Below are 13,390 nucleotides of genomic sequence, written 5' to 3'. Positions count from 1 at the left end.
ATTATTCATTTTCCTACTCAGATGAGCCACATATTGTTTTCATAGAAGCTTGGTTCACAGAGACTGGGAGATGACTAAGGGATGAAATTGGCCTAGAGTCAGATGATAACTAGCAACAGATACTTGGAATAATCAGCTGTGTATTCAACTGCCCATCAAAGTGGAGACTATCTCTCGCCTTTAGTCCAACATTGCCATGAGAGAAACAACACAGTGACTCTATTTTTTTTCCCCCAGTTTTTGACAGAAGAAATGAAATTTTAGGTTTTCTATATAAATAACTCTATTTTAAATGTTAGAATAAATTCATATTTAAAATACTGTGGAGGCCTACTCTGTAGAGGTCAACATAGCCTCAAGTCCTGTGAAAGTCTGTCTGCTTGCACATTGCTATAAGATTTTAATCCCCTAGGATGAAAAATAGGAGTCTTATTTACCTTTGTATCATATCCAAGAGGGAGTTTTGCATTTAATACTCAAATATTTATTAAATGATTTGTTGAAAAATTGTGGAGACTCTTAGCATTTACCAACATTTAGGAAGATCTACAATTAATCTAGAATCACTGTGCTAAAACTGGAAATACAGAGAGAAAAGATAGCATTCTTACCCTCCAGCAGTTCACAGTATATCTGACAGGATAAAGAGATATGGAGAAGATAGTCACAGTCTGTGGGGGTGAAAATAAAACAAAAAAGTGAACAGTTTCAAGATCTTTGAGAGAAGCAAATACAGTAACACCTAACTGATTAAAGTAAATTTATCAATAGGAGCTAATAAAACAAAGTTTTGAATGACAAGTTGTAGTCAGCCTATCAGTGTACATATGGCAAAAAAGAAAGGCTTTCAAAGCAGAAGAAACAGTGTATACAAAGCCATGGAACAGTGATAGTTCAAAAAGCTGCACCTTTGACTAGTACATAGAGTGAAGGATGAAAAGATAGGAGAGGACACATCAAAGGAAAATCAACAGCCAATTTGGGTTGGGAAGTGGGACTCACATGTCATGCTAGGAAGTTTTTCAAGACAGTGATGGAAAACTGCTGAAAAATCAAAAAAGGAAGAGGGTAGTGTATTTTTCAGGAAGGCATATTGAGTAGCTGCAGTATGGCCTCAGCCTCATCCCCAACTAAGGCCTGCTAAGAGCAGTACCTCCCAGCCCTCTCTATGACAGGGTTCATAAAGCTGACACATCTGTCCTTGCAAAAAGAAGCATTTCCAGTTATCCAAAGTCCATCACATGACCTTTGATATGACCCAGGGACCTCAATGAAACAAGAACTTGGCATGGCATCACACTCACTTCACCACAGTGAGCTGAGTTGTGCTTATTGCTAATAGGAAGCAGAGAGGGGAAAAGGACTATTGTGAAATTTTTTGGAAGCAACGCCTCTGGCAACCTGGTATCTTTTGAAATGTCTAGGATACTCTTGTAGTGAATTGAATAGCTGGGGAATAAAGCTGAAAGAAAAGCACTTCTCTCTATCTTATTATTTTTTTTTTAAGCAACTAAAAATGAGATAAAGATTTGAATGTAAGACCTGAAAGCACAACACTCTTAGAAGAAAATATAATGGAGTAAGCTCCTTCATAAATGCATAAAGAAAGAAGAGATGGCAAGAAAACACAGAACAACTATACAAAAAAAGATCTTAATGACCCAGGCAACCCCTGTGGTGTGGTCACTCACCTAGAGCCAGACAGCCTGGAGTGTGAAGTCAAGTGGGCCTTAGGAAGCATTACTACAAACAAAGCTAGGGGAGGTGATAGAATTCCAGCTGAGCTATTTCAAATCCTAAAAGATGATGCTATTAAAGTGATGCATTCTATACGTCAGCAAATTTGAAAAACTTAGCAGTGGCCACAGAACTGGAAAAGGTCAGCTTTCATTCCAGTGCCAAAGAAGGGCAGTCCCAAAGAATGTCCAAACTACCAGACAATTGTGCTTGTTTTGCATGCTAGTAAGGTTATGCTCAAAGCCCTTCAACCTGGGTTCAGCAATACGTGAACCAAGAACCTCCAGATGTACAAGCTGGATTTAGAAAAGGCAGAGAAACCAGAGATCAAATTGCCAACATTTGGTGGATCATAGAGAAAGCAAAGGAATTCCAGTAAAACATCTACTTCTGCTTCATTGACTATGCTAAAGCCTTGGACTGTGTGGAGAACAACAAAGTGGAAAATTCTTAAAGAGAGGAATACCAGACCACTTTATCTGTCTCCTGAGAAACCTATATATATGTGGGTCAAGAAGCAACAATTAGAACCGGACATGGAACACTGGACTGGTTCAAAATTGGGAAAGGAGTATGGCAAGGCTATATATTGTCACCCTGTTTATTTAGCTTATATGCAGAGTACATCATGCAAAATGTCAGGCGGGATGAATCATAAGCTGCAATCAAGATTGCTGGGAGAATATCAACAACCTCATATATGCAGATGCCACTCTAATGGCAGAAAATGAAGAGGAACTAAAGAGCCTCTTGATGAGGGTGAAAGAGAAGAGTGAAAAAGCTAGCTTAAAACTCAACATTCAAAAACTTAAGATCATGGCATTCAATCCCATCAGTTCAGTTCTGTTCAGTCACTCAGTCGTGTCTGACTCTTTGTGACCCAATGAATCACAGCATGCCAGGCCTCCCTCTCTATCACCAACTCCCGGAGTTCACTCAAACTCATGTCTATCAAGTCGGTGATGCCATCCACCTATCTCATCCTCTGCTGTCCCCTTCTCCTCCTGCCCCAAATCCCTCCCAGTATCAGGGTCTTTTCCAATGAGTCAACTCTTCCCATGAGGTGGCCAAAGTATTGGAGTTTGAGCTTTAGCATCAGTCCTTCCAATGAACACTGAGGACTGATCTCCTTTAGAATGGCCTGGTTGGATCTCCTTGCAGTCCAAGGGACTCTCAAAAGTCTTCTCCAACACCACACTTCAAAAGCATCAATTCTTTGGCACTCAGCTTTCTTCACAGTCCAACTCTCACATACATACATGACCACTGGAAAAACCATAGCCTTGACTAGATGGACCTTTGTTGGCAAAGTAATATCTCTGCTTTTTAGAAGGGGAAAAAGTGTAAACAGTGAAAAATTTTATTTTCTTGAGCTCCAAAATCACTGTGGACAGTGACTGTGGCCTTGAAATTACAAGATGCTTGTGGCTTGGAAGGAAAGCTATGACAAACCTAGACAGCAAATTAAAAAGCAAAAATATCATTTGCCAACAAACGTCCATATAAAAAAAATCATAGAAAGCTATGGTTTCTCCAGCAGTCATGTACAGATGTGATACTTGGACCATAAAAAAGGCTGAGCACCAAAGAATTGATGCTTTCAAATTGTAATGCCAGAGAAGACTCTTCAGAGCCCCTTGGACTGCAAGGAGATCAAACCTGTCAATCCTAAAGTAAATCAGCCCTTAATATTCATTGGAAGGACTGATGCTGAAGCTGACTCTCCAGTACTTTGCCCACATGATGCAAAGATCCAAGTCATTGGGAAAGACCCTAATGCTGGGAAAGATTGAAGGCAAAAGGAGAAGGGGGTGGCAGAGTATGAGATGGTTAGATAGCATTACTGACTCAATGGACATGAGTTTGAGCAAACTCTAAGAGATAGTGAAGAACAGGGAAGTCTGGCATGCTACAGTTCATGGAGTCACGAAAAGTCAGACACAGCAGGTGAACTCACACACAAACTCCTTGATAGCAGTCTTGGCAATGATTTTTTAGATTTAACACCAAAAGCAAATGCAACAAAAACAAACAAGTGGAACTATATCAAAAAAGCCTCTGTACAGCAAAGGAAACTATCTGCAAAATTAAAAGGCACCCTAGGGGACTGGGAAAATATTTGAAAATCATGTATCTGATAAGGAACTAATACATAAAATATATAAAGAACTCAACTCAATTGAAAGGTTAAACAATCTGATTTTAAAATGAACAAAGGAACCAAATAAACATTTTTCTAAAAGAGGACACATGAAAAGATGGGCAACACTACTAATAATCAGAGAAATACAAATCAAAAGCCCAATGAGGTATCACTGCATACCTGTTAGAATGGCTGTTATCAGGAAAGACAAGAAATAACACATTTTAGTAAGGATGTGGAGGGAAAACAGACACTTGTGCATTGTTGGTGAGAATGTAAATTGGTGCAGCTACTATGTTTAATAGTGTGGAAACCCCTCAAAAAATTAAAAATAAAACTACCATACAATTCAACAATTCTACTTCTAGGGTGTATTTCCAAAGAAAATGAAATCACTATCTAGAAAAGATTTCTGTACCCCCCATTCATTGCAGCATTGTGCACAATAGTTAAAACATGGGCACAAGTATCCATCAACAGATAAAGGGATAAAGAAAACAGATAAATATATTTCTACACACACATATACACACAATAGAATACTCTTCAGCCATAAAAAGAAGGAAATCCTGCCATTTGTGGCAACATGGATGGAACCTGAGAGCATTATGCTAAGTGGAAGAAGTCAGACAGAGAAAGACAAAAACTTACATTGGAATCTTAAAAAATAAAAGCACTCTTCTCTTAAATCAAAGATCTCCAGCCACTTGAAAATTGTTAACTGTTGACTCAAGAGCCAGAGGCAGATTTAATTGCCCACAAACTGTTGCCTGCAATATGTGAAAGCAATTTTTAAAAATTAATTGTCATTGAAAGACTGGCAAGTTAATGTTAGAATCCTCTACGTCTCTTGTAAATAATGCTACTGTGAACACTGGGGTGCATCTATCTTTTTGAATTAGTGTTTTCATTTTTTTCTGATTAAATAGTCAGGAGTGGAATTCCTAGATGATTTGCCAGAGAGGAGAGAAGTAGGGGAGGAGATAAAAATAGGTGAAGGGAGTTCAGAGATACAAATTACCAGTTACAAAATACATGTCACAGGATTATAAAGTCATGGAGAATATAGTCAATATTTTATAACTACTTTCTATGGTGTGTAATCTATAAAAATATTGAATCACTATGTTGTCTACCTGAAGCTAATGTAATATTGTAAGTCAACTATATTTCATTTAAATAGTAATCTCCATGTCTGGTTTATGTTAAAAATCCTGAACTATCTGGAAATACTAGGCCCATTTTAGTATTTTAATTAATTGCTTGCCGTACTTAAAACACCTCTCCAGCCATGAAGCTTAGTGTTCATATAGAAGTTAGAGAACACATCCTGGGTAACAGAGACACTGGCATGATTCATTTGTTTTGTGCATGCCTTTACAAAAAGAAAAATGTGTGTAAGTAATATAACGAACCAAGAAAACTGAAGTTCTAATCTTACAGCATGCATGCTAATTTGCTTCAGTCATGTCTAACTCTTGGCAACCTCATGGACTGTAGCCCACCACGATTCTCTCTCCATGGTATTCTCCAGGCAAAAATACTGGAGTGACCTGCCATTCCCTCCTCCAGGGGAGTCTCTCTGACCCAGGGATTGAACCCATGTCTCTTACTTCTCCGCATGGGCAGGCAGGTTCTTTACCACTAGCGCCAAGTTGCTCATAACCTACAATATCATTGGGATGAGAAGATTTGCCTTCCTAAATTCAGCTTTCCTATACATAACTCTTTGTATGTTAACTTTTTTTTTTTATTTTATTTTATTTTTAAAATTTTTGGTGATATACGCTTTGTTTTAGGGTCAATTTGAATTAGCGACCAAACAAGGTAAAACTTCACCTTTAAAAAAAAAATCAAAGATGGTTACATAATTCATTTGCAAACTAATGTATACCTGAGACAACCAAATACAATTTAAGGCAATAATGGGAATATAGGAATTTTGTTGGTACCTTCCCAAAAAATAACACATAGTCAACTGTGAAAGGACATTATTTGTCATCAAGGATTAATTTATGACTATAGGACATGCTGTTGTGAAATGTAGCTTGTATTAAGTAAACAAGTTTTCCTGGAATCAAAAATGTTTATGAATGACAACTTATAGAAGCATGTCAGTTGTTTGAGCAGAAATGATGTGTACCAGTCAGGAATGACCATTTGGAAATGGAAATCTAACTGCACATATTTCTTATCATTTTGAAGACATAACTAAGAAACTATAGAAAAAGTTTTACAAAAAAATCAAATCACTTGGATTTTTTTTTTTTAATGAAGCTGATGGAAACACACATTTGAATAATACCATCTTATTTTTGTACAAGCTTCCCAGGTGGCAAAGTGGTGAAGAATCTACCTGCCAATGCTGGAGACTTGGGTTTGATCTCTGGGTCAGTAAGATCTCCTGGCATAGGAAATGACAAAATGGCAACCCACTCCAGTATTCTTGCCTGGGAAATCCCAGGGACAGAGGAACCTGGTGGGATCACAAAGAGTCAGACACGACTAAGTACACATGTGTGCACACACACACATATCTTATTTTTGTGGTGTTGATGAATACTTTTCCATTACTAAATAACTTTTGGGAGAGGCCCAGGAGAGACACATCTCAGAAATGACTTCTTTATGTGTTGATAATAGTCTTGATTTAATGCAGACTACCAAGAAGTACTAAGTGTGACTTGAAATAGTACTCTTATGAGTATAGTTGGTACTTGGTATTAATATTAGATTACAGTGAAACTTAAATCCTGGTGACATTGTTTTACAGAGACTGGGAACTCAAATCTGCCTACTACATTTTCTCAGAAATCATTTTGTGCTAGGAATTTAAAATCTCACCCAATGTGGATGTGGTTTTTGTTCTAGGAGCTGGACATGGCACTGTGCTGGAGCCATAGACAATGCAATACTTGGCTTACGAAACATAATGTCTATAGAATGACAAATTAGGTGTCCTGGTCATTCATTACATAGTGCTAAAAACATGTTTTGACTTCTTGGAGGGAAAAAAAGACCTGACTTATTCCTGTTATTCAAAGGGAAATTCTAGAGAAAAAAAAATGTATGGGTGAGGTTAGAGCTCCCTTTTAAGTTCACAAGTAGATGGTAGCAAAGACAACTTAAGCTCATCAGTTTAAGGTTCCTTCCCTCTTGCAGCAGACATGTAGATCAGTCCTGAAAAACTTACATGGAGAGAGACATCAAGTTGCAGGAAAACATCATTTGTCCCACAGGTTTCTACTGCAATTCCATGTTTCAGCCTGGTCCTCAGTTCTTAGTCCATTCAAGTGTCTGTTGAACTTTCACTTCCTCTTATGTAAAGGCTGGCAAATTCCCTCATATATTCTGGGCCCCCTTGTGAATCATGTTTCTGCCAACAGATTGTCCTAAGAACTATGGCATTCTCTTGCCTTGATCCACCACTTCTTAAGTCCTATTCTCTGGCTCTGCTTTTTTTCCTGCAAGGTGTAGATACTCTCTACTCCCCTAAATCTGTCAGGGGTCTTGCCATCTCTCTGGGTCTCTTCCCAGAAGGCAGAGTATCAGACCTCTCTCTCTGGGGTCTACCCACTTGTTGCTGTAGTTGTTTAGTCACTAAGTCATGTCCGACTCTTTGCGACCCCATGGACTGTAGCCCACCAGGATCCTCTGTCCATGGGATTTTCCAGACAAGAATACTGGAGTGAGTTGTCATTTCCTTCTCTAGGGGATCTTCCTGATCCGGGAATTGGACCAGCATCTTCTGCATGGGAGGCGGATTCTTTACTGGTGAGCCACCAGGGAAGCCCACCCCAATCTTTTTGGCACCAGGGACCAGTTTTGTGGAAGATAATTTTTTCACAGGCCCAGAGAGAGGGGATGGTTTCAGGATGATTTCAAGCACACTGCATTTATTGTGTACTTTATTTCCATTATTATTATATCAGCTGCATCATAGATCATCAGGCATTAGATCCCAGAGGGATCCCTGTCCTACATCTCCCCAGCCTGGAGAAGCTTTTTCTTGTACTAGAGGGAATGTTATTCTCCAGTCCTGTTCATCATACATTTTAGATGAACCCATAACTATCTGTTTCCCTTACAGAGCTGAGGATTTTAGAAACAAAGCCAAGAAATAGCTCTTGGGATACTTTGGCTTTCTACCCTGTCCCATTCCTCCTCCAAGGCAATGAAGACAGAGGCAATAATTGGGTCTAGGAACTTTATATGTAAGAACACAGGAATGGGATGGAGGGAGCAGGGAGGGGAAAGAGACAGAACACTTGTAGAACAAAAGAGAAGAGAAAGTTCAGAATACTGTTCCAGGAGACAGTATTTTAAAAGCATTCCAGATGGTCTGAAAAATTAACTAGTCAAAAGGCAGATGCTCCAGATGTCTGGAGGGGATCCTCCCAGGCCTTTTCTGTGTTATCACCATCCCAGAGCTCAGTGCATTCTGCAGCACTGTTATTTAAAATTAAAAGCAAAAAAGCTGTAAACACCCTCACTTGTGACTTGCCTTCCTTGAAAACAAGTTTCTCAATAGATTAACCATTGATTGCCAAAACACATTCCTTGGTCAGTTTTCCTGAGATGCCTCATGAAAATTAATTCTTTGCAGGGTTAATTTTCTCCCACTGCCAGGTTAATGTGAAACTTTCCACTGCCAGGTTTGAGCTGTTTATCCATGAGGAGTGTGATAATTTGTCTCCATCCATCTACCTATTTTACTCACTCAACACTGGATGGGCACACACACAAGGAAGTGGGAATATAAGTAAGGATTAATACAGTCACTGCCTCCAAGGATTCAGCCTATTGAGGATGGCAAAGCTATACACAGACAGTTTCAATATAGTGTGGTAAGGGCTCTGCCAGAAACTGCCCAAGGGCTTCTCTATCTCAAAAGTATCAGAAGAGTCAAATAGCCAGTTACTCTACTTCTAGCTACCAGTAGAGATAGCAAGCTTGCCTAATGGCTCAGATAATAAAGAATCTGCCTGCAATGCAGGAGACCTGAGATCCTGGGTTGGGAAGATCCCCTGGAGGAGGGAATGGCAACCCACTCCAGTATTCTGGCCTGGAGAATCCCATAGACAGAGGAGCCTGGTGGGCCACAGTCTATGGAGTTGCAAAGAGTTGGACATGACTGAGCAACTGACACACCACTACAGCTACTTGTACTCCTTTCCCTGGGCAATGGCAGCTATCCTAAAGATATTTTGTCCTTGTCAACCGCCTAGTATCTTTTATTTATTTATCTAAGTAGGCACAGGCAGAGAATTGAATTGATAATTCCTTTTAGTTCATGGATCATTAAGCAGTTAATCAGTCAAATACCAAGTCCGTTGTCAAGAGGCTCAGCCTAGCAAGCTAGCCGAAGACAGGAGCACACAGACTTTGTAATGGTGGTGTTAAATGAGAAGGTTAATCTTTCCTATTGTACATTGCCTACTTGCTTGATTTGCTGATTCACCACTTTATTCCACAAAGGATAGAAGACCAGATGGTAACAGTAACTTAGATCCTGCACTCACCAAGGTCAATAGTAATCCTTTCTGGGTGGTCTATTTGTCTAGATTTGAAACATGGGAGAGGAACACATACCTCACAAACACCAGTGTTAAACTGCTTTTGACAAAAACTTTTATTTCTAAAAACCTGAAGTATTTCTGAGCAGAAAAGGAGTATCAGCTTAATTCAGAACATTTAAAAAATTGTATTATTGGAGTATAACTGCTTTATAATGTTGTGTTAGTTTCTGCTGTATAACAATGTGGATCAGTTACATGTATTCCCTCCTTCTTAAGCACCCCTCCCACCCCTCTAGATTGTCACAGAACACCTTGCTGAGTTTCCTGTGCTTTATAGCAGGTTCCCATCAACTGTCTATTTTACACATGGGCTCCCCTGATGGCGCAGAAGGTAAAGAACCTACCTGCAGTGTGGGAGACCTGGGTTTGATCCCTGGTTGGGAAGATCCCCTGGAGGAGGGTGTGGCAACCCACTCCAGTATTCTTGCCTGGAGAATCCCTATGGAAAGAGGACCCTGGCAGGCTACAACCCATGAAGTCGCAATGAGTCAGACACGACTGAGCAACTAAGCACAGCACAGTGTATATATGCTGGCTCAGATGGTAAAGAATCGGCCTGAAATGCAGGAGACCAGGATTCAATCTCTGGGTCAGGAAGATCCCCTGGAGAAGGGAACCGCTACCTAGTCCAGTATTCTTGCCTGGGAAATCCAGAGGATCCTGGAGGGCCACAGTCCATGGGGTCACAGATGAGTCTGACAGGACCGAGGGACTAACACTTCCAGTGCATATATGTCAGTGCTACTCTCCCAGTTTGTCCTACCCTCCCCTTAACCTCACTGTGTCCACACATCTGTTCTCTGGATCTGCGTCTCTATTCCTGCTCTGCAAATAGGTTCGTTTGTACCATTTTTCTAGATTTCACATATATGTGTTAATATATGATATTTGTCCTTCTCTTTCTGACTGATTTCACTCTGTATGACAGAGTCTAGTTTTATCCACATCACGAAAAGGACCCAGTTTCATTCCTTGAGCTAAACAGTTCCACCTCTCCTTTCTTTCTGTCAGTTCAGTTCAGTTCAGTCGCTCAGTTGTGTCCATCTCTTTGTGACCCCATGGACTGCTGCACACCAGGCCTCCCTGTCCATCACCAACTCCCGGAGTTTACCCAAACTCATGCCCATCAAGTCGGTGATGCCATCCAGCCATCTCATCCTCTGTTGTCCCCTTCTCCTCCTGCCCTCAATCTTTTCCCAGCATCAGGGTCTTTTCAAATGAGTCAGCTCTTCGCATGAGGTGGCCAAAGTACTTGAGTTTCAGCTTTAGCATCAGTCCTTCCAATGCACACCCAGGACTGATCTCCTTTAGGATGGACTGGTTGGATCTCCGTGCAGTCCAAGGGACTCTCAAGAGTCTTCTCCAACACCACAGTTCAAAAGGATCAATTCTTTGGCACTCAACTTTCTTTATAGTCCAACTCTCACATCCATACATGACTACTGGAAAAACCATAGCCTTGACTAGATGGACCTTTGCTGGCAAAGTAATGTCTCTGCTTTTGAATATGCCAACTAGGTTGGTCATAACTTTCCTTCCAAGGAGTAAGCATCTTTTAATTTCATGACTGTGATTTTGGAGCCCCCAAAAATAAAGTCAGCTGCTGTTTCCACTGTTTCCCATCTATTTGCCATGAAGTGATGGGACCAGATGCCATGATCTTAGTTTTCTGAATGTTGAGCTTCAAGCCAACTTTTTCACTCTCCTCTTTCACTTTCATCAAGAGGCTCTTTAATTCTTCTTCACTTTCTGCTAGAAGGGTGGTGGTGTCATCTGCATATCTGAGGTTATTGATATTTCTCCTGGAAATCTTGATTCCAGCTGGTGCTTCATTCAGCCCAGCATTTCTCAGGATGTACTCTGCATATAAGTTAAATAAGCAGGGTGACAATATGCAGCCTTGATGTACTCCTTTTCCTATCTGGAAGTTTCTATTCTCTCTCTCTGTCCCTCTCTTTCTATTTTGTCATAACTTCATCCTCAGAAAATCACCAGTTTGTTCTTTCGACCACATAATTTTACCATTATTCCTCTTGGAAGACTCTCTCTACCATAGGAGTTAATGTGTTGAGTTAATGGGAATAAATGCACCATATGAGTTATTGAGTTATTCACAAAATAAGCATTTCTCTACTAAAGTAATGCTGTTCCTATTTTTTGACATGTCAGGACAAGTATAACTAAATGAAAATGAAAAGTATTGAAATGACCTTCAATTCAAAAACATGTGTTATGTTACAGTTGTTTACGTGTCTATCAGCTTTGTGAACCTGGAGTCTGGAGGAAGGAATGTGGACTTTGGTTTAAGTAGCTTTACGGGCTTCCCTGGTGTCTCAGATGGTAAAGAATCCACCTGCAATGCAAGAGACCTGTGTTTGATCCCTGGGTTGGGAAGATCCCCTGGAGGAGGGCATGGCAACCCACTCCAGTCAGTATTCTTGTCTGGAGAATCCCTATGGACAGGGGAGCCTGGTGGGCTACAGTCCATGGGGTCACAGAGTCGGACATGACTGAGCAACTAAGCACAGCACAGCACAGCTTTACTTTAGTTCCCTATAGAGTAATTCAGGAGCTATATATCCTTGGTCAAATTCCTTAGTGTCTCTAAGCCTCAATTTTTTCATCTGTTAAAGCAATAAGTCATGGTGGCCTTGTGCTTTCTGCTTACTTTGTACTTGGCATCTCCCTCTACCCAACAAGCCCCTCCTTTCTCTCTACTTCCACTTAATCTGAATCCCACCCATCCTACAAGTCCAAGTTCTAGTCACTATTTCCCCAGTTGCTCTGGCCCACTGTGACCTCTGCTCCTTTGAACTTTCTAAAGTAAATAAGTACTCTTTGTACTACTCAATTAGCACTTACCACAATACCTTTGTAAAACATCCTTAAGGAGAAAGGAAAAAGAGTGCAAGAAGTAGATCTAAATCAAACTACTTTTTCACCAATTTTCTGGTTCAAGCCTCCATGAAACACATCTTGATCATTTTTTCCTTTGTAATTTAATTTAATTTATTTATTTTTGGCTGTTCTGGGTCTTTGGTACTGTGCATGGTCTTTCTCTAGTTGCTACGAGCAGGAGCTACTCTCCAGTTGCTGTGCGTGGGCTTACTGCAGTGGCTTTTCTTGTGCGGAGCACAGGCCCTAGGGTGCCAAGACTTCAGGAGTTGCAGCATGTGGGCTCAGCAATTGCAGCTCCTGGGCTCTAGAGCACAGGCTCAATAGTTGTGGCACTTGGACAGGCCTAGTAACTTCGAGACTTGTGAGATCCTCCCAGATCAAGGATCGAACCTGTGTCTCCTGCATTGGCAGGTGAATTCTTTACCACTGAGCCACCCGGGAAGCCTCATCTTGATCTTTCATTAGTCAGATAGATTGCTCTGGTACTTCTTAGATATTCCATTGCAATTTCTCTGTCCATCCATCTAGTTCTAGGTTGAAAGGGGGGGAAGGGTTAAAATGCCATCAGACACTGCTGTTCCACCAGGAATGTGAACCTTCTGATGCTTCCTTGCCATTTTCCTTAACCCACTCTGAACCAGGGGAATTACGAGTTTCTCCCCTTAACAACTGAGGTCAGTGTCACCATTACTGTCAAATGACAAAACAGACAAATTTGGCTAACACAAGACCTGAGTTGCTGCTGCTGCTGCTGCTAAGTCGCTTCAGTCGTGTCCGACTCTGTGCGACCCCAGAGACGGCAGCCCACCAGGCTCCCCTGTCCCTGGGATTCTCCAGGCAAGAACACTGGAGTGGGTTGCCATTTCCTTCTCCAATGCATGAAAGTGAAAAGGGAAAGGGAAGTCGCGCAGTTGTGTCCGACTCTAGCGACCCCATGGACTGCAGCCTACCAGGCTCCTCCGTCCATGGGATTTTCCAGGCAAGAGTGCTAGAGTGGGGTGCCATTGCCTTCTCCAAAGACCTGAGTTAAAAC

At 40.9% G+C, this 13,390-nt stretch overlaps 1 long non-coding RNA gene across 1 annotated transcript in view; it reads right to left on the bottom strand.

The window, feature by feature from the left end:
- The window catches only part of LOC123333696, a 60,607-nt gene that overhangs the window by 26,471 nt on the left and 20,746 nt on the right, over window positions 1–13,390 (bottom strand). The gene's annotated exons all lie outside the window — the stretch shown is intronic.

The sequence above is a fragment of the Bubalus bubalis genome, chromosome 5, assembly GCF_019923935.1.
Source record: "Bubalus bubalis isolate 160015118507 breed Murrah chromosome 5, NDDB_SH_1, whole genome shotgun sequence".
Classification (NCBI taxonomy): Eukaryota; Metazoa; Chordata; class Mammalia; order Artiodactyla; family Bovidae; genus Bubalus; species Bubalus bubalis.
The sequence above is the reverse complement of the archived record's forward strand: the minus strand, read 5'-3'. Positions and strand labels throughout refer to the sequence as shown.